This window comes from Hemitrygon akajei, chromosome 3 (genome assembly GCF_048418815.1).
Source record: "Hemitrygon akajei chromosome 3, sHemAka1.3, whole genome shotgun sequence".
NCBI lineage: Eukaryota > Metazoa > Chordata > Chondrichthyes > Myliobatiformes > Dasyatidae > Hemitrygon > Hemitrygon akajei.
The window spans coordinates 125,666,946-125,694,061 of record NC_133126.1 but is presented as its reverse complement, the minus strand read 5'-3'; the positions used below and the strand labels follow the sequence as shown (position 1 = coordinate 125,694,061).

The window sequence follows — 27,116 nt, the reverse complement described above, 5'->3', positions numbered from 1 at the left end:
CTTTCCAGTGACCCAGACTCCACAAGCAGTGCTTAACCTTTTAAAATATTCACACGAATCAAATGAGTAAATAGAGTTTTACATTTGCAGTAGATGAATCACAGCTACCAAAAATATTTCAATGTAGTGACGGCTAATTGAAGAGTGAGACAGTTATTTGAAATGTCAGCATTTGTCTCCAACAGAAAACTTGCTGTGCCGCGTTAACCCTGTAGTTTTGTTAAAGCCATTGAAAGGCTTTAGCTGAGTTGTCTGAAAGAGGACGTGCTTAAAGAGTTCAAATCACAAGCAAGAGAAAATCTACAGATGTTGGAAATCCAAGCAACATCCACAAAATGCTGGAGGAACTCAGCAGGCCAGGCAGCATCTACAGAAAAGAATACAGTTGACGTTTCGGGCCGAGACCCTGCGACAGGACTGGAGAAAAGAACGATGAGGAGTAGTTTTAAAAGGTGGGGGAGAAACACAAGGTGATAGGTGAAACCGGGATGGGGAGGGGGAAGTAAAGAGCTGGGGAGTTGATTGGTGAAAGAGATACAGAGCTGGTGAAGTTAGAGGACAAAACAGAAGGCCCCATGGAAGAAAGAAAAGGGGGAAGGAGCACCAGAGGGAGGTGACGGGTGGGCAAGGAGATAAGGTGAGAGCGGGAAAAGGGAATGAGGAATGGTGAAGAGACTGCAGATACTGGAATCTGGAGCGCAACGCAAAAGCCTGGAGGAACATTCCAAACACCAACATTCTTACTGCCACAGGTGAGGTACCGTCAATGCCAGGATGCCACAGTGGGTTTATAACTTCCTTGAAAAAAGAGGTAGCTGACATATTTACCATTCACTGTGTAATTTGCAGACGACATCTTGTCATAAAAAATCCTAAGTGATCGGCTGCACAAACCATTAAATTCTGTGGCTACACAGCATACAACACATTTAATTAGGGTAGCAGAAAAACAGTTACAAAAAAATATAAAAACAATAATAATCTAGCCCAGGTCCCAGAGTGCCATGGCCTGTATATGATGGTGCATGCACGTTACCCTGGATCCCCGTTTCTGAAAGCATAAACCCGCAGCAAATCAGCAGTGCAGCCGCCAAAGAATGCTTTCACTGAACAAACACCAGAGGCAGCACCAATGGGGGGGGGGGGGGGGGGGGACAGTCCCCAACCCAGGACAGAATCCAACGGCACACAGCCCGCTTCTGCACCTCATTCCCCGGTGGCCACAACAGGCTACCCCAAGGCATGAGGGATCAGTCCGCCCAACAACCAAATACACACAACCAATCTTCCCTCTAAGGTGTGCGCACGCACACATCTTTTGCTACTAGCGCACAAAGGGTTGCCACCCTCTATCTCGTTGGCATTCACGATTATACACTACTACAATTTCCTTTTCCAGTTTTTGATGTGGACGGTGTTGACAACGTGGAGCTTGCGATGACTTGTCTGCAGATTTTAGAACTGGCTTACTTCCACTGTTTTAATTGAAGAAATTGTTGATTTGCTATGTCAAATTCCAAAGAAACAAAGGGCGAGAAGCGCAAAAGAACTACTAGTTTAGTTACAGAAACTGGTGTTACCTGCGTACATTGGCATTTTGCAAAAGTTGCTGGAGAATTTGCAAGTGGGCAGAAGTGGAGCAATATTTGGAAGCTTAACCTCTTAAAGAGTTATTTAACAAGCAAATCACATATGGACGGTGTGTAAAAGGTCCAGCGAGAAAATCCTTCATTACCCGCTACGGGCCTGCTACGTATGTTTTGTGAGAGTGCAGATGAACAAAAGCAAAATGATCAAACCCAGAGGAGATCAAACTTCCTATGGACAGTTTTTTGCTAACTGTTAAAATGAAGCCCTCCACACATGGGATTCAGTGTGCACATGTTGTTGTCACTGGGCAAAATACCGCACAGCCCAAGATTTTTACACACACTGTTCATTACAGATTAGAGGGAACATCGCATGCAATTCCCTCGCTGTCATCTCGCCAATGAACCAGTGAATCGGATTCACAGCATTCTACATTACCAATGGGATCTTGTGATTACAATAGAAAAGTCTGAGCCAATCATTTCTACTGTTTGTTGGATCGTGCACTGCGTCCGTCCTCTGCCTCTGACAGCTTTTCCCTGGGCAGCTGAAGCAGGGTGCAACACGGTGCGCAACAAGTCCAGCTCCAGCGCTGCTGAGTGGGGGGTAACCCTGCAGTATTTGGTGTCCTTGATAGCCAGCAGTGTCTTGTGATCGTGAAAAAAACATGAAGGAAGAAGCAATTACACCTTTGGTTTGACCAGAGAAGCTGCGGTGTCTGAGCATGCCACCATCGTTTCAGAGTGGTAGTTGAAATTGCCTGAGGTGCTTCTATCTGTGGAGGTGGTACACGACCCAACAAACAATGATGAATCAAATGCTTTGTTCAGTAATCAGCAAATGTATTTGGCACGGCATTGCTTATTCTTCAGAATCATTCACAAAGTTTAATAAAATCAGTCTTTAATTGCAAGGAAATGATGTGGATCTTATCAAAGTCAAATAAGTTGTCTCACCATTCCTGTCCAAGTTAACCATATTTACAGTAAGTGCAACCTTTTCCAATTTCTGAGCCTCTCTGAGTTGCAAGAGAAAGAAGGAATACCAGGTGATGATCTTCAGGTATTCTGTGCCCATCTGAGAGAGCTGCACAAAGACATGGCAGAGAGCTATCAAATGACTTCGAGCTGAAGCCGAGGTTCAAAAAAATCCTATCAAGGTTGCAGAAGGAAGTCTCTGAACACTATCCTACACTGTAGAAAAAGGTCAAGATGTTCTTTATTGCCTTTCCAAGATCATGGAAACACGGACTCAGTCTAGTTGCCCAGCTTCTTTCAAAACAATGAAAAAGTAAATTACTGAACTCGGGGATTTGAGGCCCCTTCTGAGTGGCATTCAGTCTGATGTTGAGAAGCTGATATCAGTGCACCAAGCCCACCCATCTCACTGAAAGGTGAAAAATCAATGAAGTAGTGAATAGATGGACTACTGATATAGGCTCTAAAATTGTTGATGAAAATTGTTTTTAAATAATAAAGTAGTAAGTTTATTTGTAGCTTTAAATAGATCTGATTTTTTTGAAATCATTTATTACTGATCTGAAATTGCAGTTCCTTTTTTTCCCACTGTGCATCATAAATCAAAATTCTTCATAGTTTTTACGTGACGGCCAGAAAGTAAGAGGGACACAGGAGATGAGGTCTGGGAGCCAAGGGGGCAGTAACCCAAAAATGTTTGGGAACCACCAGTCTAGATAATGTTCTGACAAACAAGATAATTTCACCAGTTAAAAGAAACAAATGTGTCTAACCTTGGATTACAGAACTTTGGATATCTCCAAACCTTATCATTATGGAACTTTATAGAAGTGAAGTCTGCATAAGATTGTAGTAAAGCCAATTTTGTGGTGTAATCCAATTTACTTTCTGTAACTTTGATTGATATTGCAAAGGTGATGCATGGGCAAAATAAAGAATAGCAACATTGGAAATATTTGTACTCAAAGTAGCAATATTGTCCATGATTTGGATATGAAGTTTGTCCAGTCTTATCTACTGACAGAGCTTGCTTGCCAATAATGAAAGTGTCAAAAAGACCTTCTGTTGAAAGAAATAGAATCTTGATATTTCATTTTCAATTCCAATATAGTCTTGACCTTTTGAAATGTTACTGCTTTATGCCCTGACGATTCACGCTGTGAAACTATTCTCATTGATTGTAAATGCAGAACAAACATATATCTCAAATAATCCGTTGAAAGAGAACTTTTAAACATATAAATAATCCACCAGAAAATACGTAATAGAACTTACCTTCTCTAATTTTCCAGTGCTTATATCTTGAGCAATAAGCATGGTGCCTCTAGTTTTATAATTAGGGGTATAGTGTAAACCCCCAGAGCAATAGCGTTTCCACAGAATGCTCTTCACATTATTAGTGACTGTGACATGACTGGCTGTCCTAGTAACAGAGCATACCCAACACAGCTGGAGAAGTCCTTACAGCTGAACTATTGCTTGCTTCCGAGTCACATTCTGCAAGTGTGGGAAAATGTCTTTATTGTCTACTAAATATTAGGCTGCAGATTAGCACAGGAACCATGGCAACTATTCACTGGATCAGTGATCAGGCACTTTTGAATTTCAGTTGCAGATCGGGCCCACTGTTTATCCACGGATAGTGGTTGAATCACTGAGGCACAATATTTATGTTAAATACTCAAAGAAAGCAAAGAGAGAGAGAGAGCGAGAGAATGCAAAGTAAGGCAAGCAGTGGAATTGTGGAGGACGAGGGACTGTAAATCTGTTCATCAACAAAATGCCTGAGCAAATTCCATCTGTTTTATTTTTCCAACTTTTGAAAAGCACTGCTGTATATAAAGCAGCTGGGATAGTTCTGTTTTGAGATAAGCTCATTAAACTGATGCATTCATACCATAGGTATGTGGTGCCAAACATTTTAGAAAACTATTTTCCTATAAACGAATTATTAACTCTGTAATGCCTGTTTGAGAATGTTGTAAGCAATCAAAGGAGTGATTACACTACTAACTGGATTTAAAAGGAATGAACAGTGAAGTGATTCAAACTCAAACATTTCAGGTTCTTCACATGTACATTGAAACATACAGTAAAATGTGCCATTTGCGTTAACAACCAACTCAACCTAAAGTCGTGCTAAGCACATTTAGGGCACTGCTATAGCCAATCAACTTCCATCCTTTAGAAGACAAGATGAAGAGTGTGAACTATGAGGAAAAAGTGAGGATGGAAGTTTATATCCATATTTAAAACAGCCAGTTCTGAGGAATAATGACTGGAACAGACTGTTTCAATTAAGTATAGTAAATGCACATATATGCTTCAGAAACAAAAACAGTGTGCTGCTCTCAGGAAGCCTGTAGGTTAGGTGTAATGTTAAAAAAAAAGGGCCTATTGCTTTCCTGGTGTATATGACGAAGTAACTCTTCTCAGGCTTTCAACGGGGAATAGGTTTTCATCTTAACCGACATTTCGCAGTCAAACTTTGGGCAGAGTTTGTCGTCGGAACATCAGTTATAATTGACACCTGTACTCAGCTGGAAGCCCAAGAAGAGTTTATAGGTGTAATGTTGTTAAAATTGATTTCAAGCTGAGGCCATGTTTCCTAAGCAAGCAATCAAGAACCGGGGACAAATTGGGTTCAAAATTTGTCAAGTTTCCCCAAAAAGGATTTAAGAAACATTTCTGCTGAAACTTACTTGTAAACTCCAAGGATAAAAATACGCCTCTAGGAATCATCGTCTAGATAGGTTTGTAATAAGCAAGATGTAAGGGTTACCATGGTTGATGGGAATGCAAAATTGAGATTACAATCTAATCAGCCATGATCTTATTAACCAGAGGGCAGCTTTCTTCTGTTATTTTTTCCTGTTCTTATGAACCAGCACAGCTAGGAATTAATACAGAATGTAATTATTTTCTGAATTAAAAATATTTGCTGATGCAATAAAGGATGATAATGTGGTGTGGTTTTATTATTACAATTAAAAGGCAGTTTAATAACAAAAGTGGGTATTTAATAATGTTCTTCAGTTTAGCAGTGATGTGTAAGCCAATTTTAATAACAGAAAATAACTTTTAGATTATTTCACACGTTAGTGAACTGAAATATTAAAAGCAACAAACACAAAATGCTGGAGGAACTCAGCAGGTCAGACAGCATCTATGGAAAATAGTACAGTCGATTTTTCGAGCCGAGACCCTTCTTCAGGATTGAGAAGGAAGTGTGAAGATGCCAGAATAAAAAGGTGGGAGGAGGGGAAGGAGGCTTTGCTGAAAGGTGATAGGTGAAGCCAGGGGGGTGGGAAAGATCAAGGACTGGAGGAGAAGGAATCTAATAGGAGAGGAGAGTGGACCACAGGGGAAAGTAGTAGGCAGGTGAGAAGAGGTAAAAGGTCAGAGTTGAGATAGAGGAAGGTGGGGGGGTGAATTTGTTTACTGGAAGGAGAAATCGATATTCGTGCCATCGGGTTGGAGGGCACGTAAATGGAATATTAAGTGTTGCTCTTCCACCCTGAGGGTGGCCTTATCTTGGCACAAGAGAAGGCCACGGACCCACATATTGGAATTAAAATGTTTGACCATTGGGAAGTTCCACCTGAGGCGGATAGTGTGGAGTTGCTCGAAGTTTTAAAATGTTCATTTTAGTCTTTCTGTGGTTCAGGTAAACATTTTTTAAGGACTTCCCTGAAGACCTGAAAAACAGCACAATTTATACTGACTTGATTGATTTGCGCTGGAACAGAAAGCTTATTTATTTACAGAGATACTGTGCAGAATAGGCCCTTCCAGCCCTTCAAACTTTGCCAGCAAACAACCCTTCAATCTAATCCAAGCTTAATCTCGGGACTAATTAACCTGCTGACCACTGTGTCAGGGGGAGCACTGTGGGGGTAAACCAGAGCACACGGTCACAGGGAGAACGTACAGACTCCTTACAGGCAGCAGCGGGAATTGAACCCGGGTCACAGGTACTGTCAAGCATTGTGCTAACCACTACCCTACCATGCCGCCCTTATGGAACCGAAACATTCTTGACACTCGCATATCGCGGTTAGTTTAGTAGGATGACTCGGCATCTGGTGTGATCACCTAGAATTTCATCCTCTGTTGGCAGAAGTAAGCATGCAGCACAGTCACATCAGTGTTGTACTATGCTTCTGAAAATCACTCCCTTGCAATCAGCATGCTATTAGTTTGTCTCTGGATTTTAGGTTGATTATTTTTTAAAGAGATTGCAGAAATTCAATTACTGGACTATAATTCTGCAATTGTTGTGGTGCTGGTTTGGCCACTTTATAGCACCACCAGATTAAAAGATGCTCCATGCTACTGACTGAGATTATGGAGTAGGAGGGCTACAGCAAATGTAGGAGATACTGTTCCTGAATGTGACAGTAAATTTCTTTCCACTATCTTCTCTGACCCCAACCCTCCACAAGCCCTTAAGCTCCTCCTCCTTCCACCAGGTGGATTTCCAAATCCTGAAGAGGTTCCAAGGATCTCAAATCCCTTCCATCATTTGTTTTTCCTCATCCTCTCCCGATTCTCTGATTGATTCTGCAAAAGTTTGATTGCCTAAGGCACTTGATGGAAATGTCAGTTTCTAAGTCATAACCCCAGTCATCTCCTGATCGCTAACCCCTCTTCCACTAGCTTCAATCATCACCTGCCAACCTAGATACCAGGCCCTGATTGAATTTACTCTCACCCAGCTGTCTCCCCAACCTTAGTCCAAGACAATGCATTTCCATCTCCAATACACCCATGCAGTCCGAGGCCTCTGGCTTTGAGTACGTCTGAAGTATAGATACTGAAACAATGAGTTACACTACAATTTGTTGGTCTGTTTGTTTGTTAATTCAACATTTCAATTACTGGTATTGCAACTAGCTACACCTCTCATCCATGCACCTGTCTAAGTTTTTCTTAAATGTTAAAAGTGAGCCCGCATTCAGCACTTCATCTGACAACTCACTCAACACTCCCACCACTCTCTGTGTGAAGAAGCCCTCCCTAATGTTCCCTTAAAACTTTTTCCCCCTTCACGCTTAACCCATGTCCTCTGGTTATTTTCTCCCCTAGCCTCAATGGAAAAAGCCTGCTTGCATTCACTCTATCTATAACTATCATAATGTTATATACCTCTATCAAGTCTCCCCTCATTCTTCTATGCTCCAGGGAATAAAGTCCAAAACCTATTCAACCTTTCTCTGTAACTCAGTTTCTCAAGTCCCGGCAACATCTTTGTAAACCTTCTCTGCACTCTTTCAGTCTTATTAATATCCTTCCTGTAATTAGGTGACCAAAACTGCACACAATACTCCAAATTCAGCCTCACCAATGTCTTATACAACCTCACCATTACATTCCAACTCTTATACTCAATACTTTGATTGATAAATGCCAATGTACCAAAAGCTCTCTTTACTACCCTATCTACCTGTGACGCCACTTTTAGGTAATTTTGTATCTGTTTTCCCAGATCCCTCTGTTCTACTGCACTCCTCAGTGCCCTACCATTCACCTTGTATGTTCTACCTTGGTTTTTCCTTCCAAAGTGCAATACCTCACACTTGTCTGTATTGAACTCCATCTGCCATTTTTCAGCCCATTTTTCCAGCTGGTCCAAATCCCTCTGCAAGCTTTGAAAACCTTCCTCACTGTCCACTACACCTCCAATCTTTGTATCATCAGCAAATTTGCTGATCCGATTTGCCACATTATCATCCAGATCATTAATATAGATGACAAATAACAATGGACCCAGCACTGATCCTTGTGGCACACCACTAGTCACAGGCCTCCACTCAGAGAAGCAATCCTCCACTACCACTCTCTGGCTTCTCCCATTGAGCCAATGTCTGATCCAATTTACTACCTCACCATGTATACCTAGCGACTGAATCTTCCTAACTAGCCATTCTCCCCAGCTAAGAATGGATATAGGTAAGAGGCACGACTTGTACGTAATATGCCAGAGGAGACACCAGAAACTGCAGAGGCTGAGAGATGGAAAAAACAAAGATCAGGCAGTATCTGTGGGTAGGAAAGGAATGTCGTGATTTTAGCTGGAGACCCAGCACATGGACTGAGACTTTTTATTGAAGTTATGGTCCAGGCATAGTCATTCCAGTAGCGCCCGATAATAGAAGCTCCCAGCTGACATGACCTAATTTGCCCACAAAACTCAAAGTGCAGTTATAATGAACTTTGGTGCACCTGGCAATGAAATCCTTCTTCGTGCACAAGAAACGTCCAGGGTGACACCAGGCATCTTAGTGAGGATTGCTTTACTCCATTTTCAATTTTACATCACTTTCAGATAAACAGCATTGCGCCATCTAATTTCTAAGGAAACACATTCACATTCTGGAACAGGAACCATTTAATCCTTTATGGGTGTTGCCAGAAGTCTCTTTATTAATCTTTTGAACAATAATGGCCCTATATTTTTGCAATCAACTGTGCAACAAAGCAACTAACTGCTGACCATATAAACATTTGTGAACAAGGATCTCGATTTCTCTGTGGGAAGCACTTTGCTTTCTCTGAAAGGTGCCACATTCAGGTGGCATTCGAAGGGGTAGCTTCTACCCAGCAACAATGACGTCAAGGGAGTAACAAGAGACAACAAACGCTGGAATCTGGAGCAGTAAGCAATCTGCTGGAGGAACTCAGGAGGTCAAGCAGGATCAAGCAGAACTGAACAAGCTGCAGAGGGCTGTACCCAGTCACCTCCATTACGGGCACTAGCCTCCATAGTATCTAGGACATCTTCAAGGAGCACTGCCTCAAACAGGCGACATCATCAATAAGAAGCCCCCCATCACCCAGGCCATGACTGTTCTCATTGGTATCATCAGGGAGGAGGTATGGGGCCTGAAAGCACACACTCAATGATTCAGGAATGGCTTCTTCCCCTCTACCACCTGATTTCTGAATGGACATTGAACCCATGAACACTACCTCACTACTTTTTTTAAATTTTGTGCTCTACTTATTTCAGTTAACAATTACACACACACACACACACATTCTCACTCTAAATCAGTTTTTTTCTCTATTATCATGTATTGCATTGTACTGCTGCCGCAAAGACAACAAATTTCATGACATACGCAGGTGACGTTAAACCTGTTTCTGATTCTGATCTGTGATCCAAGGTTGTGCCTCGAAACATCGACAATCCCTACCCTCCCACCAAGCTGCTCGACCCACTGAATTCCTTCAGCAGATGATCTGTGGCAAATGTGATGTCAATGTTGTTTTTGCAGCCAATATTGGAAATAGGGTATGTTAAAAGGCGGTTTGTGGTGATTTTAAATTAGGGAGGGATGCCAAAGGGGAGGTAATTAGAGAGCTCATAACAAATACTGCAATTTGAGGGTTTTTTACTAGAAGAGATAGAGGAGTTCAGCGGCTTTTTTTTAACACTGAGGTTTGTAATTACATGGTATGCGTAGCCACAAGCGCCAATTGAGTCAGACTATGCTATTCAAAAGGAATGTGATGGGCCTTTAAAGAAAATAACATAAAAAAAGGAGAAACCATGCAGAAAAGAAAACAGTAAATAGATTTACCTAAACAGCTTGCACCTGAGAACAAGATATTGCTGGATTCAGCACAGTTGATGTGAAACTGTGAAGGAACTGTAGGTAAGGTCTAGGTTCAGCAGGTACGGTAAATAGAATAGATTGTCTTCTGTCAGTCAGAGTGTTGGCAGGGATAGAAGAAAGAACAAGAAGAATATTCTTCTGTGAATGGGAAGGGAGTGGGATAGTGGAAAACTAAAGAAGTACTCTGTGCATTGTGTAGGTTGGAGGAGGAGATAATGACTCTGGGAACCAGGAAATGTTGGGGTGAAGTAGGGACAGTGCCTCTCTTTATGTGATACAGATTGGAGAGCTGCCGAGGAACGGGTGTGCAAGTATGGCTGTAAATCCAAAAACTAATCAAAAGAAAATCACAGGAGTTGGGGATATGGGTCTACTTACCAGAGAGGCGCGCAGATAAGTCATGGTATTGCAATGACATATGACATTCACCTATTTCATATATTTAAACCGTAATGAATTTTGTAAACAACAAAGAATGCTTAATACAACAATATATTTACAATATTACTGAAATGTTAAATACACTACAGCTAGTTAGAGTGGAAGTGAGAGGTTCCAAACAGAGGAAGGTCTGAGTCGAGAGGACTGACAGGCTCAGCTGAACTTGTGAATGGGGTCGGTGACGAGGGCCAAGATGGATTTCATTCAGTCTTGGAGTAAGAATCAACAAATATGATGGAAAGGTAGTGACTGAGTCACTGATGCACAGAAAGCATATTCTAATAAGCAAGGCACAATAAATTATTTTAATTCTTACTTTTCTCATAGGCAAATGTCCATAGAGTACAGTTACCCAAACACAGGCAGTCCTCACATTATGACAAGTTTGCATTCCTCTTCATAACCCAATCTGTCTGTAAGCTGGAAATGAACAGCAGAGTGCAGACGTGGGAAGAATGGCCTCACTGAATCAGTGAGCGAGTCTGCTCAGCTCAACCCAGTATCCAGCTGTGGGGGCTCAGAGGCAGGGCAGGCACACAGAAATGCCCCATTCCCGCCTGGCAGAAGGTCCACACTGCTCTGCAACGGCTGGAAAGTTCTTCTCCATCGAGTTGTCCAAGCACTCACTCATTTAAACGGGATGTCGACAAGTAGGGCACTTGTAACCCAGGAAGGGCCTGCATACTGATGATAAAACCTTCTGGGTTAGAAACTCTTCCAAGCTGATGAACGTACAGAGATCTACAACAGTCTGATTCAAGATCCTAGAGCATTAATATTCTCCCATGCTAGAAGCTCAAGATAAGGCAGACCTTGTTCACACAACCATGCAGAAGAGCCCTCCTTCTGGAGTCACTCAGAAGATCATAAGGGTTAGGGATAAGATCACAGGGTTAGAGGTACTGAGGGAATGAGGTGGGCAGGGCTGCACTAAGGAGGTTAACAAAGATTGCCAACTAGTAAGATCGGGGATGACCTCCAGGAAGATGATCAGGTGATGATGACCAGAAAGCTGCTCAGGACGTGCTGAGGAGATGCTCCAGGCAACAAGAATAGGATTAGAAAAAGGGGCGAGATGATTAGTGCGGCTGCACAGATTACTGGGAGCAGAACCAAGGAAAGGCAAGAAAGCATCTGCAGGGAAAGGAATGGATGCAAGAGCTATCATTTGAGTTAGGTGAGAAACTACCTCAGGCACCCTGGATGCACTGAACCCTTTAATGCTGGTTCAGGCTTCTATACTCTGGTTAAGGTTTGCTTCTGTGTAAGGACCCATGTTACTGGAATCAGAATTAGAATCAGACTAATATCACTGGCACTTGATCCAAAATTTGTTGTTTTGCTGCCGCAGTATATTGCAATACATAATTTTTTTTAAACTAAATTAAAATAAGGAATATATATAAAAATTAAATTAAAAAGTTGTGCAAAAAGAGAATAAAATAATGAGTTAGTGACCAAGAGTTCATTGTCCATTCAGAAATCTGATGGCAGAGAGGATGAATCTGTTCCTGAAACGCTGAGTGTGTGCCTTCAGTCTCCTGTATCTCCTCCTTGATGAAGGCATTTCCCAGAGGAAGGGGGTCCTTCACAAGGCATCGCCTTTTGAAGATGTCCTCGATGCTGGGGAGGCTAGTTCCCATGATGGAGCTGGCTCAGTTTACAAGTTTCTGCAGCTTTTTCCTAGCCTGTGCGGTGGCCCCTCCAAATGACATACCATGTCTACTCAAACTCCTAATGGAATATAACCACTGTCATGCATTCTTTGTAATTGCATCAATATATTGGGTCCAGGATAGATCTTAAGAGAAGTTGACACTCAGGAATGTGAACCTGCTCACCCTTTCCACTGCAGATCATTCAATGAGCACTAGTGTGTGTTCCCTTGATTTCTCCTCTCTGAAGTCCTTGGTCTTATTGACATTGAGTGCAGAGTGCAGACACCACTCAACCAACTGATCTATCTCACTCCTGTAAATTCTGCCAAAAATAGTTGTGTCATCAGCAAGTTTATAGATATCATTTGAGCTGTGTCTTGCCACACAGTCATGGGTGTAGCGAGAGCAGAGCAGTGGGCTAAGCACACATCCTTCAGGTGCACCACTATTGATTGTCAGTGAGGAGATGTTATTTCCAATCCACACCTTCTGGTGAGGGAATAAAGGATCCAGTTGCAGAGGGAGCACAGAGGGCCAAATTTTGGATCTTGTTGATTAGAACTTAGGATATGATTGTTTTGAACATTGAGCAGTAATCACAGAAACATAGAAAACCAACAGCACTATACAAGCCCTTCGGCCCACAAAGCTGTGCCGAACATGTCCCTACCTTAAAAATTACTAGGCTTACCTATAGCCCTTTATTTTTCTAGGCTCCATGTACCTATCCAAAAGTCTCTTAAAAGACCCTATCGTATCCGCCTCCACCACCGTTGCCAGCAGCCCATTCCACGCACTCACCACTCTCTGCGTAAAAACTTACCCCTGACATCTCCTCTGTACCTACTCCCCAGCACCTTAAACCTGTGTCCTCTCATGGCAACGATCGACGATTGGCGGTCTGACGTAGATATTGCCATTGATCTAGGCCTGAGTGGAGAGCCAGTGATATTGCATCTGCTGTAGACCTATTGTGGACTTGAATTGGATATGTGGATAGAAGCTATAAGCACGTGTAGCCAAGCACATGTGTGATCAGGTTTCCGTTAAAATTTGCTTGCACATTGCATAAATGAATTTCCAGTCACTGAGGATCGAAAACAAGCTATTTAAAAATTACTCACAGCTTGATCTTTCTTGCCCATCTGCACAGACTGCCACGGCTCTGGACTGGATACTTTCAAAACCACAAGGTCTTGTCAGACTGGTGCAATGTGTGAAATGAATACTTTACAAGGATTAAACTGACTACTGACAGCTGGGCATTAATAACTCGAATGTCTTTTTCTTCTGCTAATACCTCGGTTAAGTTACATTAAACTTATTTCTACAAGAAGCAGGTGCATATAAGTGCCAACATTACAATTAGAGTGATTACCAGGGATGGTATAGACAGTTCTGTAGCAGGCAGAGATGCACAGGTTTATAATCACATAGTGCATGCTCCAGTGATCCTAGATTTAAATAAACCATTCTTATTTTTATGACTCAGACCATGTGGTTAGTAAAGATCTGTAGACAGCACAGATTTAGACTGTCTCTTTGCAGATTCAGACCACAAATAACTTTTAAATGTTATGAGAGTAGACTTTAATCTCATTTACTCAAATTGGATTTGAACCAGCAGACTAATCCAAGCTGACCAATAGAAACAGAGAGAGAGAGATGCATCACAGAAAAATGACCTCCAGTCTATCAAGCCTACCCTGACCATCACCCTTTTATATTCACCTGATATTCTCATCATCTCCTCCCCAGATTCCAGCACTCACCTACTTTAGGGGCAAGTTAATAGAAGCTAATTAACCTATCAACCCACATGCCTTTGGGATATCATGTCATATTGAGTTCTATCTTCAAAACAGGAAGTTACTCCCCATCACTTTTACGGATCTTCAGTCCCTGAGTATGACAATTGATGGAACGCTAGTGGTGTAAACTGGAGCTCATGTTGGGCAGGTAGTTTCCCCCCTGTAATTTTGAATAGTCAAACCCTGAATTTAATAGGATAACATTTCACCTTGAGGACAGTCAAGTGAAGATGAGAGGAGACGGGCTGTGTCTGGAGTTGGAATGGAGGAAAGATGAACCAATTCAATGTGAGATGGGGGAGGGGTACAGCAAGTGGAGAGGGAATAGGGAGACCACATTCTAGAGGGCAGAATGCATGATCGGAGGGGTTGGATAGGATTAAAAATTTTAAACTAGATTACAAATACTTACTTTGTAGTAAGAGAGAGGTTAATAGTTCCCCTCCCCTCCCCCCAATTTTGTGCTCTGACTTCTCATCTTTTCTCCAGTGCTGTTGATGGTCCTCAGCTCAAAACATCGACTGTTTACTTTTTTCCATAGATACCGCCTGGGCTGCTGAGTTCCTCCAGCATTTTGTGTGCATTGCTTGGATTTCCAGCATCTGCAGATTTTTTTCGTGTAATGCTCAGGGGTTGATTTTGTGATTTGGACCAGTGGTAATAGGGGTCAGTAATACTGTTTGCTATACACATGAATGACTTAAAAGTTAATGTAAGGGTTATGATTGGCAAGTTTGCAGGTGACACAAAAACTGAACGTGTTATGAATGGTGACGAGAAAGAAATTGAAAAGCCGGTTAGTTAGACAGAGCAATGGCAGATGAAACGTAATCCTGTTTTATGCAAAGTAATGCATTTTGAGAGATCAAATAAGGATAAGGCACGGAGTAATAAATGGCAGGTTCCCATGAGTGTTGGTAAACAGAGGGACTTGGTGTGCAAAGCCATTGAAGATGGCAGGTGGTGAAGAAGGTATCAGAGGTGTTTGCCTTCATTACTCAGGACATTGAATACCAGTAGAGATTAATAAAATATTATTGAGGTCATATCAGGAATACTGTGTCCAGTTTTGTTCACCACAGTGCATAAAGGATATGATTGCTCCAGAAGGGGAGATTCACCGGGATGGAAAGTCCCAGTTGTGGTAAGAGACTTACAACTGGTTTGTTTTCCTTAGAGTGGAGCAGAGGCTGTGCAGACCAGACAGAGGTGGGCAGAATAATGAGGCTAAGAGAAGATGGCTTTTCCACATCAGAGATGTCTTTAACTGTCAGTCATAGGGTGAAGATAAAGAGCAAGAGGTGTAGAATGAGGGGAGGACGGAGATAAAGGAGAATATTTTCACTTGGAGGGTGGCTAGAATTTGGAACACTTCCTAGAAGGGTGACGGAGGCAAACACACACATAATGTTTACAAGATATCGACACAAGCTTGGTATTTACAGAGCAGGTAAATGGTGACAAATGGGATTAGTATAGGTGGGTAATTTATGGCCAGCATTGGTCAAAGGGCCCCTTTCCATGCTGTATGACTCTAATCCTCTTTGCACAGCACAGTACCGCAGAGGCAGCATAACACTATTCTGGAGCCAGCAGCCAGGGTTCAATTACGGACTTTCCACATTCTCCCTGTGACCTTGTGAGTTTCCTCCAAGTGTTCCTGTTTCCTCCCACCTTCCAAAGACGTACGGGTCGGTAAATTAATTAGTGAAACTGGGTAGTGCGACCTAATTGGGTTGGAACGGCCTGATATCAGGGATGGCCTGTATCTCGAAGTGATTAATAAACAAAATAAACACAGTGAGAGTGAGACTGGGTAGGCTGCATCCTGCTGTGGGGCTGGGGGCAAAGAGAGGAGCATGACAGGGTGGGGACTGGGAAGACTGCAGTCACATGGGGCTACAACCGGGGAGAAGTGGGACTGGAGAACCAGAAGTCAGGAGATGGAGGGATAGTAGTCAGGGTCAGGGAGAAAGAAAGGGCATGATTGTGATGAATTCGGAAACAATTAAGATTCCAACAGAGGGTGAGGATCTCCACAATCTGGACAACCTACCCATCATGGTTGGATTAACGTCAATGCCATCTTTGCACTGACTAAAAGTTAATATTTAAACTGGCCACTGAGCAGTGCTATGGCTCAGCACGCTTTGATCTGGTCCAGATCCGACTGGTTTCTGACTAGGCAATGCATCTTATAGCAAGGAGTGCCAAGACTACACTCCAGATCATTTGTGGACCCGATCTGTTCTAAAAAGCAGTAAATGAGTCAAGATTTTTGACGTAACTATTGTATGTTCAGGAGACAGCTGCGGTCACTGCATGAATTTAAGTTTTCCAGTGACCGTGTATACCTTTTACTGCTATGGGCAAATGTGCGTATATGCATTCAATGTTTAGATGAAAACCAAGGCCTCTCTTTGATTTCTCCTTGTGCACCTTAGAGTCACACATTGGTCACGTATTCTTTGCTGGGCTGCAGTCATGAAAGAAATGTCTTCTTGATATCATTGCTCTAGCAGAGTGTTTCCCAAATCTGTCTGAATGGAGAGATGGCTCAGATACTTAAAAATCTCATTCCACCATACATAACCTTTCACCCAATTTATCATTTTCAGCTATTTTTGCACAGATCAACAACACTCCGCTTTTATCTAGCAAGTGTGATTTAGTGGGCGACATACAGAATATACCAGAAGCAGCTGGAAAGAGAAAAAAATTTGAGATCAATATTGCATTATTTTTTATATTACAAATCAATCGATTTATAGCACTAAACATGAAGAGTCCAAGCCAACTACTTTCCTCAAGTTGAACACGAGTTCGAGGAGAGTCTATTGTTAGTCCGGGGAACGTGCCTGTCAGCCAGCGGCAGTGCACTACTGAGCTTGTCTCCAATTTCTGTGCCTTCACATTGAAGTGCAGACATTAGAGACAAAGGGCATACCACTCCACCACCGGATCTCAAAATCCAGGGTTTGAATGTACTTTACCTGGCCCATCAGCATTATACACTTGGATATTACTACACAAGGGATTGTTTTCACAACATGGACTTCCTGCAGTTAACAAACAAAAATGTGATAGCACAGTCCCCTTCCTTGTAAACAATGCAAACCCCAAATGAATATGTGCACCTAAAAATCTTCTACATCATTAACCTGTATTAATAAACATTGAAGTGTTTAAATACCTAATAATATTAGCCGATAAGCTACTTCCCATTGAATGTATTGATATTTCTATAGGTTATGAAATTACAACATGTTGCTATGTTAAGCAAAGGCTGACTAATCTTACAGAGCTGCAAAAGGAACATCAAGACCATTCTTAAATACCCTACTTCAAAGTCTATTATTCTGCTTTTAATTTTATAACTATTTTCACTGTATCTCCACTGGTCCAAGGACCAATTATGTGCCAGGATTGCACAAGCAACTTGCAACATCACGATGCAGGTGTATGGGCTTGAAAAGGATCAGAGGAACTTTGAGCGCACACAAGAATCATAATATGCTCTGGACAGATTTTGTTTATAGTCACGAATAAGCACGCGACACGAAAGTCAGCATTCTGTTTTAAAGCTGTGACATATTGATGAATTGAGATCAAGAAAAAAAACACAGCTTATTTAAGACATCAAGAATTGTTAAGCTTCATGAGAGATTTGAACCAGACTGCATGGTGCTTGCGAAAGTACATGGGGGATTTTTGAAGGGAGTTCTTTTACATTTTGGAACTATATTAATTTCTTTTATTCCAACATCTGTTCTGTTTTACACTATGGAATCTGTTCTATATGGATTGCAATACATAGAGAGGAGATTCTAGGGGCCATGTGACTTACTCCTCCTCAAACATTTGTTTTTATTTAAATCTTAAGGCCAGTTTTTATTTACAACATAGCCATGCTATAACCGAGGCCACCAACATCCACAACATCCACCTCCATAACTTGACCAACTCTTCCCCTGATCTAGCTTCTCCCATGCTTCTTATTTCAATCCCAATTCCTGACTAGTCCCGTATATCCTGGGAGATGCAGAGATGCCGCAGATGCTGGAAATTGGAACAGCAAACAATCTGCTGGATGAATTGAAGGCAAATGGACAGCTGGTGCTTCCGGTTGAGACCCTTCACCTGGATTGGCAAATTTCACAGTGTAAACATTCCAGCTCCACAACAAAACCTGGAATTAAAAAAGGAAACTACTGAAAATGCTTAACAGGTTAGGCAATAACTGTGGAGACGAAAATAGTGCAAGGTCATCAACCTGCATTGTTTTCTCTCTTTATATATTTTTACTTATCATTAACTGGATTTTAAAATTTTTACTATCTCCTGGCTTACAACTAATCATTGACACAGTTCAACTCTTATTACAATTTAATATTACAGGTATCCCCAGCTTTTCGAAAGTTCACTTTACACCACTCTGCTTTTACGAAAGACCTACATTAGTACCTGTTTTCATTAACCGAAAGAAATCCGAAGAGGATTTTCACTTTTACGAAAAATGGTGAAAAGCGAAAATAGTGTTCAGTGTTTGTTTTGCAGCGAGCCGTTATAGAGGCAGCGTGCACCCCGAGCAGCGAGAGTGGTGCTGCCTAGCTCCTTCCCCAGGAACTACACTCAGCATCTCAGCATCAAGCTGCCATAGCTTTGAACTGTGTCTGTGCGCATCTGTGCTTTATCGCGATTTATTCTGTGCCTCCGTTAGCAAGACATGTCCTAAGGTATCAGAAAAGCCTAAGGGTGTTATGCTTAGTGTAAAACTGGACGCAATTGAGTGTTTCAATCATGGTGAATAAAATAAAGACATTATGCATGTGTTGAACTTGCCTGTGTAAGTGAAACTACAGCATACATACAATATTTCTACTTTATATAGGCTGTATATTTATCATATCATTCCTGCTTTTACTATATGTTAGTGTTATTTTAGGTTTATGTGTTATTTGGTATGATTTGGTAGGTTATTTTTTGGGTCTGGGAACGTTCAAAAGTTTTTCCCATATAAATTAATGGTAATTGCTTCTTCGCTTTACGCCATTTTGGCTTATGAAAGGTTTCATAGGAACACTCGGATAGTGGGGAAAACCTGTAACTTCCTTTGTCACAAATGAATCATCCTTGCCATAGTCCTCATTTCTTATTGGAATATATAGAGAATTATGAAACATTGCCTTAAATGACACTTGATGCAGATCTATCATCTTACTCTGCTTAGCCAATTCTGCTCTTTGCAGTTGCCTTTAAGTTTAAGGTATTAGGTACTTAATGAATACTTTGTTTCAATATTCACTTCGGTAAAGGATCTTGGCGATTGTATGGATGACATACAGCAGACTGAAAAGCTTGAGTATATAGATAATAAGAAAGAGGATCTACTGGAGCTTTTGGAAAGCATCAAGTTGGATAAGTCACTGAGACCAGATAAGATGTACTCTGATGCTACTGTGGGACGCGAGGGAGGTGATTGCTGAGCCTCTAGCAATGATCTTTGCATCATCAATTGAGATGGGAGAGGTTCCAGAGGATTGGAGGATTGTGGATGTTGTTCCCTTATTCAAGAAAGGGAGTAGGGATAGCCCAGGAAATTATAGACCAGTGAGTCTTACTTCAGTGGTTGGTAAGTTGATGAAAAAGTTCCTGAGAGGCAGGATTTATGAACATTTGGAGAGGTATAATATGATTAGGAATAGTCAGCACGGCTTTGCCAAAGGCAGGTCATGTCTTACAAACCTGATGAATTTTTTGAGAATGTGACTAAACACATTGATGAAGGAAGAGCAGTAGATGTAGTGTATATGGATTTCAGCAAGGCATTTGATAAGGTTCCCCATGCAAGGCTTATTGAGGAAAGTAAGGAGGCATGGGATCCAAGGGGACATTGCTTTGTGGATCCAGAACTGGCTTGCCCACAGAAGGTAAAGAGTGGCTGTAGACAGGTCAAATTCTGCATGGAGTTTCGTTACCAGTGGTGTGCCTCAGGGATCTGTTCTGGGACTCATTCTCTTCGTTATTTTTATAAATGACCTGGATGAGGAAGTGGAGGAATGAGCTAGTAAAATTTGCTGATGACACAAAGGTTGGGGGTGTTGGGGATAGTGTGGAGGGCTGTCAGGGGTTACAATGGGACATTGATAGGATGCAAAACTGGGCTGAGAAATGGCAAATGAAGTTCAACCTGGATAAGTATGAGGTGGTTCATTTTGGTAGGTCAATTATGATGGCAGAATATAGCATTAATGGTAAGACTCTTGGCAGTGTGGAGGATCAGAGGGATCTTGGTGTTCGAGTCCATAGGACACTCAAAGCTGCTATGCAGCTTGACTCTGTGGTTAAGATGACGTACAGTGTATTGGCCTTCATCAACTGTGGGATTGAGTTTAGGAGCTGAGAGGTAATGTTGCAGCTATATAGGACCCTGGTCAAACCCCACTTGGAGTACTGTGCTCAGTTCTGGTCCCCTCATTACAGGATGTGAAAGCCATAGAAAGAGTGCAGAGGAGATTTACGAGGAATTTGCCAGGATTGGGGAGCATACCTTATGAGAATAGGTTGAGTGAACTCGGCCTTTTCTCCTTGGAGCGACAGAGGATGAGAGGTGACCTGATAGTCCTGACGAAGGGTCTCAGCCCTTGGCCTGCTGTGTTCCACCAGCATTTTGTGTGTGTTGTTGTTTACCATGAGAACATTAATTAATCCTGTCTCATTACACATGACCTCCTTCAGATTCCATGTTCGATTTCATAATGGGTTCGATGAGAATCTATCTTGAACACAGTCTATCAAGTCATCTTAAGACCATATTTGTAAATTCAATTTGTTCAATCCATATGAAGATTATGATTATTTCTTGCTTTATAAACCATTTCTCAACCATTTCTTGTTTTATGCTGTTCTATATTGTAGGCATCAATACGAGGTGTTTAGTCTACTTCTACCAATGACGCTTTTCCTTTGCTTTTTATTATCCACAGATATTGATTCTAAACTTTAGCCTTTGAAGTGAAGATTGTTTTTTTTTAACCACCCACTTCTTAAACCACATTTTGACATATTATCCTTGTTTATCCTAACATTGACTCGATGTCAATTTTTCACTGTAACATTACTGTGGATAGCCTTCTGACATCTCTTTGATAAAAGTACTTTACAAAAGTTGTTTTTTCCCCCGTGTTTAGATCTCTGTCCATATTTGAACCATTTAAAAAACGTCAACATTATACAGTGAGCAGAGATATTCTAAATCCGACTTTTGGTTACATAATCAGGGGCCTAAATGAAAAGAGAAAAGAAATGATGCTAATGATTTTCTGTGAGCTCTTTAGCCATTAGACCTTACTTACTTGGAATAGATCAAACAGCTGCTCAACGCTAACCTATCTGGGGTTGTGGGTTGGGAAGGTAGGGGATTCCCATGTCCATCCTAGGGTTACTTGCAGAAATGCTTTGGCAGCAACTTAAATGATGATCTAGGCTGAAACAGCTAGTTAATCTTTCATATGGCTTGCTTATGAAAATGCATTCAAAATTATTCATATGTAACATAAACCAGTATTGTTTCATGATTAAAATTAGTTTTACAAAACTATCTGAAAGCACAAAATATCTAAAGTCAATAAAATACATTTAAATTAACTCAAACTTTGCAAAGTATGTAAATTACCTGTAAACACAAAGTACACTGCAGATGCTGTGGTCAAAGCAACACGTACAACACACTGGAGGAACTCAGCAGGTCAGGCAGCATCCGTGGAAACGAACAGTCAACGGTTCGGGCCAAGACCCTTCGTCAGGACTGAAGAAGGAGGGGGCAGGGTCCCTATAAAGAAGGTGGGGGGAGGGTGGGACGGAGAAGGTTGGTAGGTGCCAGGTGAAAAACCAATCAGAGGAAAGATCAAGGGGTGGGGGAGGGGAAGCAGGGAGGGGATAGGCAGGAAAGGTGAAGAAGGAATCTAAGGGGAAAGCACTATGTGTAGTAGAAGAAGGAAGAATCATGAGGGAGGTGATAGGTAGCTGGAAGAGGAGGCAAAGTGAAAGTGGGATGGGGGAAGGCAGAGGGAGGGAATTACAGGGCCCCTTCTTGATAAGGCCCCTGCCCCCTCCCTCTTCAGTCCTGACAAAGGGTCTCAGCCTGAAAAGTTGACTGCTCGTTTCCACGGATACTGCCCGACCTGCTGAGTTCCTCCTGCGTGTTGTACGTGTAAATTACCTGAACTGTTCCCTCTCCCTTGCGACTGCTCTTTTCATTAAAATGACTGGAGTCACTGAAACTGCACAGGTATTAGCATGAGGAAACCAATGTCAGGAAATTCAAGACTTTTTCACTTAAGCAGTCCTGAACCTCCTGACATTTAGCTCAAAGATGCAGGCAGTTCTCGCAATTCCGCTGCATTCCTCACGAAAATCTGGGCCGCATTGGACTGGTGTGTTTAGCATTGCAAATTTGTACAGCGAACAGCAGAATAATAAATGGATTCAAATTATATATTTTAAATGATGCTGAAAGATGGGAATCTAATAATTCTAGGAGAGATATGAGACATGATACAAGATCCCACATACATCCAGCTGGGGACATCGGAGTTCCGAGTTCAATCATGATGCCCTTTGTAAGGAGTCTGTCTGCACATCCTCCCTGTGGACTGTGTGGGTTTCTTCCCACAGTCCAAAGACGTACTGGTGAGTAGGTTAATTCACCATTGTAAATTGTCCCGCGATTAGGTTAGGGTTACTTTGGGGCTTGTTGGGATGCTGGGTGGCTCAACGGGCCGGAATGGCCTGTATCTTTAAATAAAGAAAATACAAAACGCATTGACTGCATAACCTATCAGTTGTGTTGCTTAGTGTCAATATCAATTAGAATAATGACAAAAGTTCTGCATCTTCCTTAAGGATATATATTTAGTTCTAATATTTAACATGACCTCAGCACCGGCTAACATTAATATATGTCTTTCTGTAATATACAGCTCAGGCTGACCTTTAAAATGCCTTGGAATTTTACTTTAGTTAAAGTAACTATTGTACTTCATGAGTTATCAACAATTTGCCAATTCAAAGACAGTGGTCTACATCACCAATCACCACCTTCTACAGTTTCATCTCCACTCAGGTCTTCAAAAAACACAGATCTAAGCCAATGTTTGATCAGTCACGTAACTCCATTTACTAGTCTATAACAGTGATAAATGGACAGCTGGCTAAAGGCAGGTATTGTTGAGAACAATTAACAGCAGTGAATTATGCAGTAATAGCACCTGTCTTGCCAGAAGCAACGTACATTCTAAAATCACTGATGAATCAATGACTAGTGACAAAACACGTAAAGTTCAAACTGTGATGCAAAATAGTAGCATTGAAACAGCAGTTAATCTGAGCTGGATTCAGTGAATATTCAGCCACTGTGCTTGTCACGTGGTCAGGCACTGCTAAATATCAGTATAAAACTGATCTGAACTGACACTGAACAGGGACAAGTTGGAAAATTTTTCAAGAGGACGTTTGCATAGCTAATGCTGAGCAATTCTGCCAATGAAAACAATACTACGGTTTACTAAAGCTTTTTTTAATATTTTATTCTACAACATAGAAGTAGGCCATCTGGCATCAAGTCTGTGCCAGCCCTAAAACAATCCTATTATCCCATATTTTCCAGTAAGCTATTTTCAATCTTTCAAGCTATCCAATACAGTAGGGATAATTTACAGCAGCTAATTACCCTACCAACCAGTACAGCCTTGAGACGTGGGAGGAAGCTGGATGGTAGGGTAATTAGCTACGGTAAGTGCAGGGGGAGCCCAGGTGATCACAGGGAGAGTGGACAAACTACAAATAACGCCTGAGGTCAGGATCGAACTTGGAACACTTAACCTATAAAGCAGCACCCCATCTGCTGGACTACTGTGCTTTCTCATCTTATTACCGTAAGTTGCAGCGTTACAGGTTGGAGGTTGCTGGACAGTGCAGCTTGAAGGAGCTGTTCCACGCTGAATCTCAATAAATAAAACACTTCAAATCACAGAACTGATATGCTCCTTGTTGAACAGTGTGTTAGTAATGCAGCTTGTTAAACTATAACATTTTGATCCCGATTTTGCCATTTACTAAGTAATATGAGCTGTTCACATTGATGACATAATGGTGAAATAGCATTGCCATTAGGGTGAATCACAAGGGTCTGAATGAGTAAGAAAAACTGGTTTTGTAAGTGATTCTCATGTTCTGAAAAAAAAACTTATTTCCTATAATGCAGAATTGCGTGCAATCGATTCAAAGCATGCACACAGTCGCATGTTACAGTCTAGCTACCAATAAAATAAAAATGTAACTGACTTTTCTACTTTCTAAATTTTAGGCTATGAAGATCAAGCCTTGAATTTCAAAGTATCATCCACAATAAGGTGGCATGTGAGCAAATTATTTCTCCATACAGAAGTGTTATGTTGCAACATTGCCAAGTTCTGTCAAGTTTCGTGTAACCTTATTCCAAAGTCAAGTAATCGTTTATGACCAAGTATTCAAATTCACGTTTCATGTCTGCAAAACTGGCCAACATCACTCTGCCAGGCAACTTGTCAGATATATTTTCCCCAGATGAATTAATGAAAACACTCTTCGAGGGCTGAGCACAGCCACCCTTCAATAAACCAGATCAGTCATAAAACGGCTAAAATTCTGAGCTTGGATCAAGAAGGAAAATAATTCCAAGATTTTTGCAAATGTCCATGAATTCTTGATAATAAGTAAAACACAGTACAAGGCTAGTGTTAAAGATTATAGCAAGTAATGACTCACTTAGCCAAAGAAGTTAGAAGCATCTTAGTTAAGTGGTAAATTTATTTATTTATTTAGAGGTTCAGCACAGTGACAGGTGTTTCTAGCCTTAAAAAAGGCCCTGCCACCCAATTACACCCAATGTGAACAATTAGTCTACTAACCCATGCGTCTTTGGACTGTGGGAGGAAACCAGAGCACCAGGAGGAAATCCACGTGGTCACAGGGAGAATGTTCAATCTCCTCCCAGACAGCAACATGATTTGGAGCCAGGTTGCTGGCACTGTAAAAGTGACACACAAACCACCAAGGTACAGTGCCACCCATGTGCTCTACAATTCCTGAATTATGAATAGATGGTAAAGTTCATCAGCTTAATGCTGAATCGTGCAGACAGCAATGCTCAACCTGTTAAGATGTTGCATGTTAAATACATTTTGTGTGCGATATTGATATTAAAATACGAAGCCCGTCCGCCAGTTGGGGATGTGGAGGCGTGGAGAGTTAAGAAGCTCTGTTCTGTATTAAATAACTGCAGTAAAATAAGCTACCATGTGACAAAAATAATGATGCCTGCTATTTGTTGAAGAAATTACTAAACCACAAATCCAGATGTTCACTCAACAGGAACCCTGGCACAAACAACCTTTCCACATCAAACAATGTCATTTCCAGGTTGTGCGGGAAAAGCTGCTGTTTCTACTCCCAGATATAAACAGTGGCACAGTTAATAGCTGGAAAGAACTTCTTTGAGAATAGCAAGCTGTCATAAGTAAACCACCAGGATTGTACACATCTGATTCAGTTTTGCAATGAAAAGAGATTAGTGGTCAATATTTATAGTTGGATGTAATGTAGAGGATGACAGAGGGATGTAAGAATGTTAAAGATTTGATATAATAAACTGATATGTATGCATAATGTCTACAGAGCAACAGAGGTGTAAAGCCCATATGGAATATTAGGTTATTAAATTTGATGTATTGTCCGGCATTAAATTGTTATGTGGCAACTCTCATGTTGTTGTAAAAAGCTGTTTTTAAAAAAATGTTCACTAGTACTGTACCAGGCTCAGAACCAAGCTAGCACGTACCACATACAACCCTGAGATTCATTTTCTTGTGGGCATACTCAATAAATCCAGTAAATACAATAGCATCAATGAAAGACCACATCAGCTGGACATAAAACCAATGTGTAAATGACAACAACCTGTGCAAATCCAGAAAGAAAGGAGTAAGAAAAATAGCAACAACAATAACCCATGAGGGTTTGCTGTCCCCATAGGACGTGTCCCCAGGTGGCGGATTGGAGAAAGCTCTGCAAATATGCAGGACAAGTGGGAAAATACCACCCACAGACCAAAACAAAAACAAGCCCAGGCATATCTGTACCCAGACTGGAGCTCAGGGTAACATCTGTTCTCCATGCTAGGGGCAGTTAAAACAAAGAAGCAGGCTATAGGTATAAAAAGCAATACCCTTTCACTTTAGAAATGGAGAGATGTCTACGTAATGGATTGATACGGCCTCTGCCTGGGGTTTGCCAGGGCATGCCTGGAGCTAGCGCTGGGTGTGGCAGTAAGCAATCTGTTAGTGGCGCACTGCTGAATAGGCAGGCAAGCACTGGGAAACCCAGAAAAGATGCAGCCAGTGTTCAAAGTAGCCCATCAATCTCACAGGCTGCGACTGCTGCAAGTGTTTCTCAGGGGAGCAGTCTACTTACAACTGAGACCACTCAAGCAGTTATAAGAAGCAAGACACACGTGAAATAGTCATTAGAAGTACAGGTTCCCCCCGCTATCCGAAGGTAGAGCATTCTTATGAAACCGTTTGTAAGCCGAAATGTCATAAAGCGAAGAAGCAATTACCATTAATTTATATGGGAAAAATTTTTGAGCATAACACATAACACCTAAAATAACACGAACATATAGTAAAAGCAGGAATGATATGAGAAATATACAGGCTATATAAAGTAGAAATATTGTTTGTACGGTGTAGTTTCACTTATCAGAATGGGGAAGACAGTGAGCCAAAATCGATTTGGAGAAAAAAGATCGGCACATACACACATGCGCACACAACTGCCCACACAAGACTTCACGGTCATGATAGTCTTTCACGGGATAAACACACATATAAAGCGGGCAACTTTTTTTCGTAAAAGCAAAAAGCCTCTTTGGTTAGTGAAAACAGGTACTAATGTAGGTCTTTCATAACAGCGAGCTGT

The 27,116-nt window shown here is 41.5% G+C and overlaps 1 protein-coding gene across 3 annotated transcripts in view; it reads right to left on the bottom strand.

Moving 5' to 3' along the window:
* Positions 1 to 27,116, bottom strand: part of arhgef4 (Rho guanine nucleotide exchange factor (GEF) 4) — a 476,594-nt gene that overhangs the window by 331,835 nt on the left and 117,643 nt on the right. The gene's annotated exons all lie outside the window — the stretch shown is intronic.